Source organism: Felis catus, chromosome A3, assembly GCF_018350175.1.
Source record: "Felis catus isolate Fca126 chromosome A3, F.catus_Fca126_mat1.0, whole genome shotgun sequence".
Classification (NCBI taxonomy): Eukaryota; Metazoa; Chordata; class Mammalia; order Carnivora; family Felidae; genus Felis; species Felis catus.
Genome location: NC_058370.1, coordinates 123064898 through 123073163, shown reverse-complemented (window position 1 = coordinate 123073163; position 8266 = coordinate 123064898).

Below are 8266 nucleotides of genomic sequence, written 5' to 3'. Positions count from 1 at the left end.
ATGCATATTGTCCAAAATAGCCAAAAAATATCTTGGAAAAAATTAAAGGATTAGTACTACCTGATTTCAGATTAATATAAATCCCTGATAATACAGTGTGGCATTGGTCTAAAATCAATAAAAGAGAGTTCACAATCATTCATAAATATTCAGTCAATTGATTTTTTACCAAAGCCAAGTCAATTAAATAGGAAAAAAGAAAAGCCTTGTAATAAAAATGAATGTCAAAACAACTGGAATTACATTTGTAAAGAAAAAAGTGTGACCCCTACTCCACTCCAAACAAAAAGGATGAATCATAGATTGAAACATTTTAAACCTAAATGCTAGAACAATGAAGTTTATGAAGGAAAAATTCCAAAGAATATCTTCATGACATTGGAATAAGATATCTTAAAAAGAAAATAAACCTCAAAGCACAAAACAAAAAAATAGAATTTTATTGAAATTAAAATTTCTTCTCATTAAAATATAATATTAAAAAGTAAAAAAAAAAAAAGCCACAGGTTTGAGGATGCTTTCACTTCCTCATATATAGATAGATAGATGGATAGATATATGGGTATAGACATAGATGGACCTTGTATGAAGATTATGTAAAGAACTCCTACAAATAAATCAACAACAGAGAAGATAAACTAATGTAAACAAAAATGAAGAAAAAGATTTGGACACTCCACAAATGAAGACATGTGGTCCCCCACCAGCCCCACCCATCACCCCCACAACCACCAGAGCCCCCCTCCAGGGATGACAGAGGGCTGGAGATGGAGGGCTGGTGAAGGGTTCGAATGAACCAGGAGAGCGGGGGCAGAAAAGATCTGCCAGACCAATGCTGCAGAGGGAATGGCCAATAAACACGAATAGGGGATTGGTCATCAATGAATGGAATTACAACCACCATACTTTTCACACCCAGTAGGATGACTGAAGTAAAACAGATAGGCAATATCAAATGTTGACAAACATGTGGAGCAGCCAGAGCTCTACTACTTTGCTAAGAATGTAAAATGGTATAATTATATTTAAATACTCCTCAGCAGTTTCTCAAAATAAACTTAGACATACATCTACCCTAACCCCAGTTAGTGCATCCCCTGGTATTTTCCCCAAATAGATTAACGCATAGGTAGATGGACGGGGACACACACACACACACACACACACACACACACACACACACACAACTGCTTCTAATAAAGAATCTTCATTAGCAGCCTTTTTCATAATGACCCCAAACTGGACATACCCCAGTGTCTATCAAGAGGAGAAAGTATAAACCATTTGCAGCACATGCATACCATAGAGTACTAGTCAGTGATGAAAAGGAACAAACTGCTGATAATTGTAATGACATGAGTGGATTAGGAAACCTCATGCCAAGCCAGGGAAGCCAGACACAGCAGGGCACACACAGATTTATATTAAACCCAAGAACAGGCAGGACAGCCATGTGGTAATCAAAATAACAGTTTTGCCAGGGGTGTAAATGTGAAGATGATTGACCAGAAGGAAGTACCAAGAAACTATCTGAGATGATGGAAATGTTTGCAATGTTTTGAGTAGTTTTTACACGCATGTATGAAACTGTCAAAATTTATGGAAATGAACATTTAAGATCTGTGCATTTTATATATAAATTATACCTCATTACAATATTACTTTGTCAAAAAGGAAAAGAAAGTAACAATAGAACAATAAACATGAAGGTGATAGTCGAACACCATTGACCTCACCATTTTGGAAAAAATTTCCCATAAGGTAGGGAGGGGAGAAGATAGAGAATATGAGGGCTTTTTTTTTTTTTAACAGAAATAACACCACTTAGCATTTTATTTTATTTTATTATTTTTTTTCAATATATGAAGTTTATTGTCAAATTGGTTTCCATACAACACCCGGTGCGCATCCCAAAAGGTGCCCTCCTCAATACCCATCACCCACACTCTCCTCCCTCCCACCTCCATCAACCCTCAGCTTATTCTCAGTTTTTAAGAGTCTCTTATGCTTTGGCTCTTTCCCACTCTAACCTTTTTTTTTTTCCTTCCCCTCCCCCATGGGTTTCTATTAAGTTTCTCAAGATCCACATAAGAGTGAAACTATATGGTATCTGTCTTTCTCTGTATGGCTTATTTCACTTAGCATCACACTCTCCAGTTCCATCCACGTTGCTACAAAAGGCCATATTTCATTCTTTCTCATTGCCGAGTAGTATCCCATTGTGTATATAAACCACAATTTCTTTATCCATTCATCAGTTGATGGACATTTAGGCTCTTTCCATAATTTGGCTATTGTTGAGAGTGCATTTTAAATGGTCCATGTGGGCCATACAGTATTAACAGTAAACGGATTCCTACACTGAGCATCCCCTAAGACCTTACCCACTTCACAAAGAAGAAAGAATAAAATCTTAAACAATTTGCTTAATGGCATGTAGCTTGTAGATAGTAAATCCAGGAATCCAGAACTCATGTCTGACTTCAGAGTCCTTGCTTTTACCACTACTTTGATATGCCTCCCCTCAACATCTTTTTTTTCCTAACACTGAAAAAAACAGGTTTGAAACCCAACAGAAAAAAAAAATGAGCCAAAACCAGCCAAAGGAACATAAGCTAAAATATCTGAAATGTTTCTAAAGAACCATTCAAACTAAGTTGGAAGGAGACAGATGCAAATTCAACAACAGTGAGCTCCCGGACAACATTCATACGAATAGCAAGAATTGGAAAGGTGCACGATGCCAGGTTCTGGTGAAGATGAGGCCAGACAAAGACTCAGGCACATTGATCATGTCAGTCCTCAGCCACCATGGAGAGTAATCAGAAGGGATTTCATGTGATTAAGCCTATGCCTTATGATGAATCACTTCCATTCCGAGGTACTCATCTCAGAGAAGCTCTATGAGGGGATCTGTACAAAGTATTTAATTGCAGTGGGGTATATGTATATGCATATCTTATTGTAAACACAAAGTTGAGGGATACTTAGCAGGAGAATGGGTAAGTAATATATTATGGATCCAGTGAAATCTATTATGGAAACAAAGAATTAAATAGAATACATTGCAATATAAATAGATTCCAAAATATACTTTTAAAGAATAATGTAAGAAATATAATGAGATTAAAGCACAATAATATATATGCAGTTTAAAGTCATCCATGCAAAACAACACTACCTAGTATACATATTTATGGATATACATACCTTAGAATGGAGATCTAATGAGGAAGAGGGATATAAGAAGAGATCAAGACATCCCTTTAATCAATAATTATAGTTTTAGGTAACAAAAATATAATAAACTGGATTTTAGCACCTGAGATTCAAATAGAAATCACTTTGTGGTTTAAGAAAATTTATTTATCCCACTACAACAAAAAAAATTTGGATCTAATTCTATGCAAATACATGTAGGACAGCCCTAGAGAGTGAATCACATACCTCAAAACTGAGTTCCAAAGTGTGTGTGTTTGCATGTATTTGTGTGTATGTGCTACAGAGGTACATTTCTAAAGAAGGCTATCCTATAAGGCAAAATGGAAAGGAACCTGGAAATCTTTGTTACCCAACCAGAACTGCATTCCCATCTAATGATGGGATGTTCTATAAAAACACCAATATAGAGAAGGGGGTTAAGCATGGGTCGTATTCTCTTCCTTACTTAAAATGTTGAAGTGTTGGGGTGCCTGAATGGCTCAGTAGGTTAAGGTCTGACTCTGTTTTGGCTGAAGTCATGATCTCATGGTTCATGAATTTGAGCCCCACATCAGGCTCTGCATTGACCATGCACAGCCTGCTTGGATTCTGTCTCCCTCTCTCTCTGCCCCTCCCTGACTTGCTTTTTCTGTCTTCTCTCAAAATAAGTAAATAAACCTAAAAAAAATATTCAAGTGTGAAGCTCAGTCTCTATAAACAGATTTGTTGTCACTGACTCAGGACAGACAATGCTAGGAGAAGGAGTTTTTTCTGTCTTCTGATTCCTTTCCTGGGATGGCTCTTCAGGCTGATGAATTACCTGAAAATAGCATTGCCCAGCATTCTACAACAGAATAAGTGAAATCATCACACACTTAGTGGCCAGAATATCCTCATTCAGTGTAGACATCACACCTCTGAGCATTGACCAGCTCAGAGTTGGTTTCATTTTGGATTTCTATTGCAATTTTTACCTTCTAATGGATGACAATCTCACATATTAAGGTACTATCAATTTAAGGACAATGACAGTCTGTGAAATAATGAATGGATGAATGAATGAATGAATGAATGAATGGAGTCTATTATGCCCAATTTTATGACACATGTAAGACACAACAGGTCTTTCCCACTTACAGGGCACCTAAGAATAGTAAAAACAAGAAAGCATAGAACAGAAGCAAGCACCAGGGGTGTGTGATATACAAAACTGGGTTGAAGAGAACATGGTACCTTTGGAAGGTTTTGAAAGAGGAAAGTCCTAAACCATTGCATAAGTCATTGCTTTCGGTTGGGGAAGCAATGATAGGTTCTCATCAAGAGGAGAACTAACTGCTTTGAAGTGGCAATAGAGATTGTCTCATATGTTATCACTATAGTTCATATTGATTCATTCTCTGTAGTTGAATTATCTTTAAAAAATTTATGGTGCATTTTTATGGCAATAGCCAATCATGCATATCATTAGTGTGCATAGCAAGGAGTTTAAGACAAGAGGAGACTGATGGCTTTTCAATTATTGATGTAAATGAATTGCCAAGTGTAGCTAGTTTAAGAAATGCAATAAAGAGCAAAAGTCAAATCTCTGGCTCTGTGCACACACACACAACCACACTAAACAAACTCGTATCTCATCTTAGCAGCAAGTGAAGAAGGCAATTAAGTTAGTTAAAATTTCAGACACCTCTGGAATTTTACATCGTAAAAATTAACTTTAAAAAAACCCCACTGTCAATGGCATTTAAAGGAGGGATACTCAGAATTTAAAACTGAGAAGCTTCAAAGGTCCTCACATGCAACTCTGCCCTAGGGAGAAATCCCTCCAGTGTCTCTAGGTGGGTGTCACTGATCTGATCAGAGACTAACTCTGACTAGGGACTGATGGCCAGTGTCTCTCACAGAACTGAAGTCACTTTATGAGGAAAGCAAGCTTACCAAATTAAGAAACAGATTATTTGTCCATATATAATGTGGTTTCACCACTGACTTTCTGCGTTTCCCTGAGCAAATCACTTATTCTCTCCAAATATTTTTTTCGTCTTTAAAATAGAAATGAAAGGGGTGCCTGGGTGGCACAGTCGGTTAAGTGTCCGACTTCAGCCAGGTCACGATCTCGCGGTCCGTGAGTTCGAGCCCCGCGTCAGGCTCTGGGCTGATGGCTCGGAGCCTGGAGCCTGTTTCCGATTCTGTGTCTCCCTCTCTCTCTGCCCTTCCCCCATTCATGCTCTGTCTCTCTCTGTCCCAAAAAATAAAAATTAAAAAAAAAAGTTGAAAAAAAAAAAAAGAAATAAAAGTAGTATTACTATATGTAATTGCTTTAGGGACTTCAAAGGTAGCACATACTACAGAAGTTATTGGCAAACTGGGTTTATGTTATAGTTGTGCTTATAATAAGCACACTGATTCTGGTAACATCCATCTCTACCTTGGGGCCACGGCCACAAACTGGACCACATCACTATCTGTTATCCCAAAGTACCACAATGGATTCCTACTCTGCACACTCAGCACAGCACTCTATAACACCTAGTAACTCTCTTACTTGCTTTTAATCAATTCCATTCTCCATTGCCTCTATTACCATTCCAAAATCCAGCACAGTCCTCAATCCACCATCCAGCCCCATCTACTTTATATCTAGTAAACACTATTAGTTCCTATATCATGAAGAACTAAGATATGTCCCATCTCAACTTCTTGTGTGCCCATTAACAACAAATACATTTATATCCTTGCCTTTTCCTTCCAGTCTAGGAGGACACCTATTCAGAATCAACCATTGATGTGCTCTTTATATCAGCCCCTCCCCAAATCCAAAACCAAATCTTAAGCTCATATATCCATCTTGGGACCTACCCAAATAACTAAGTATCCTCCACCTGCATGTTGCATAGATAACCCCTATTTAGCATATTTCAGATGTAATCCTAATTTCCATCTCCAACACAAAGTCCTACGTTCACAGGTTGAATCTATCTTGTTACTCAAGCCATATAATTTTATGTCATTCTTGAGATATCCTTTTCCATATACCTGGTGTCCAATAGCAAAGTTGTATCAGTTTTTCCTTTTAAATTATTTGACTCCACTTGTGATGAAATGGAAGAATTATCCTCTAAAGAAACTCTAGGAAGTAGCAACAGCTAGTGAACTGATCAAAAATGATTTAAGCAATATAATGGAACAAGAATTTAGAATAATAGTCATAAAATTAATCGCTGGGCTTGAAAAAGCATAGAGGACATCAGAGAATCTATTGCTACAGAGATCAAGGGACTAAGAAATAGTCACAAGGAGGTAAAAAATGCTATAAATGAGGTGCAAAATAAATGGAGGGGGCCACAGCATGGATTGAAGAGGCAGAGGAGAGAATAGGTGAATTAGCAGATAAAATTATGGAAAAAGAGGAAGCTAAGAAAAAGATTAAAACATCCAGGAGTATGAGGGGAGAATTAGAGAACTAAGTGATGCAATTGAATGGAATAATATCCGTATCATAGGAATTGCAGAAGAAGAAGAGAGAGAAAGGGGCTGAAGGTGTGCTTGAACAAATCATAGCTGAGAACTTCCCTGATCTGGGGAAGGAAAAAGGCATTGAAATCCAAGAGGCACAGAGAACTCCCTTCAGACATAACTTGAATCAATCTTCTGCATGAAATATCATAGTGAAACTAGCAAAATACAAGGATAAAGAGAAAATTCTGAAAGCAGCTAGGGATAAACAGGCTCTAACTTACAAATATAGACACATAAGAATAGTAGCAGACCTATCTACTGAAACTTGGCAGGCCAGAAAGGAATGGCAGGAAATCTTCAATGTGATGAACACAAAAGATATGCAGCTGAGAATCCTTTATCCAGGAAGTCTGTCATTCAGAATAGAAGGAGAGATAAAGACTTTCCCAAACAAACAAAAATTGAAGGAATTCATCACCACTAAACTAGCCCTACAAGAGATCCTAGGGGGATTCTGTGAGTGAAATGTTGCAAGGACCACAAAGTACCAGAGACGTCACTACAAGCATGAAACCTACAGACATCACAATGACTTTAAATCCATATCTTTCAATAATAACACTGAATGTAAATGGACTAAATGCTCCAACCAAAAGACATAGGGTATCAGAATGGATAAAAAAAACAAGACCCATCTATTTGCTATCTATAAGAGACTCATTTTAGACCTGAGGACACCTTCAGATTGCAAGTGAGGGGATGGAGAACTATCTATCACGCTACTAGAAGTCAAAAGAAAGCTGGAGTAGCCATATTATATCAGACAAACTAGACTTTCAATTAAAGGCTGTAACAAGAGATGAAGAAGGACATTGTATAATAATTACAGGGTCTATCCATCAGGAAGAGCTAACAATTATAAATGTCTATGCGCCGAATACAGGAGTCCCCAAATATATAAAACAATCACAAACATAAGCAACCTTATTGATAAGAATGTGGTAATTGCAGGGGACTTTAATACCCCACTTACAACAATGGATAGATCATCTAGACACAGGATCAATAAAGAAACAAGGGCCCTGAATGATACATTGGATCAGATGGACTTGACAGATATATTTAGAACTTTGCATCCCAAAGTAACAGAATGTACTTTCTTCTCAAGTGCACATGGAACATTCTCCAAGATAGATTACATACTGGATCACAAAATAACCCTTCATAAGTATAATAGAATTGAGATCATATCATGCACACTTTCAGACCACAATGCTATGAAATTTGAAATCAACCATAGGGAAAAGTCTGCAAAACCTCCAAAAGCATGGAGGTTAAAGAACACCCTACTAAAGAATGAATGGGTCAACCAGGCAATTAGAGAAGAAATTTTTTAAAAATATGGAAACAAATGAAAATGAAATTACAACAATCCAAATGCTTTGGGATGCAGCAAAGGCAGTCCTGAGAAGAAAATATATTGTAATCCAGGCCTATCCCAAGAAACAAGAAAAATCCCAAATACAAAATCTAACAGCACACCTAAAGGAAATAGAAGCAGAACAGCAAAGACACCCCAAACCCAGCAGAAGAAGAGAAATAATAAAGA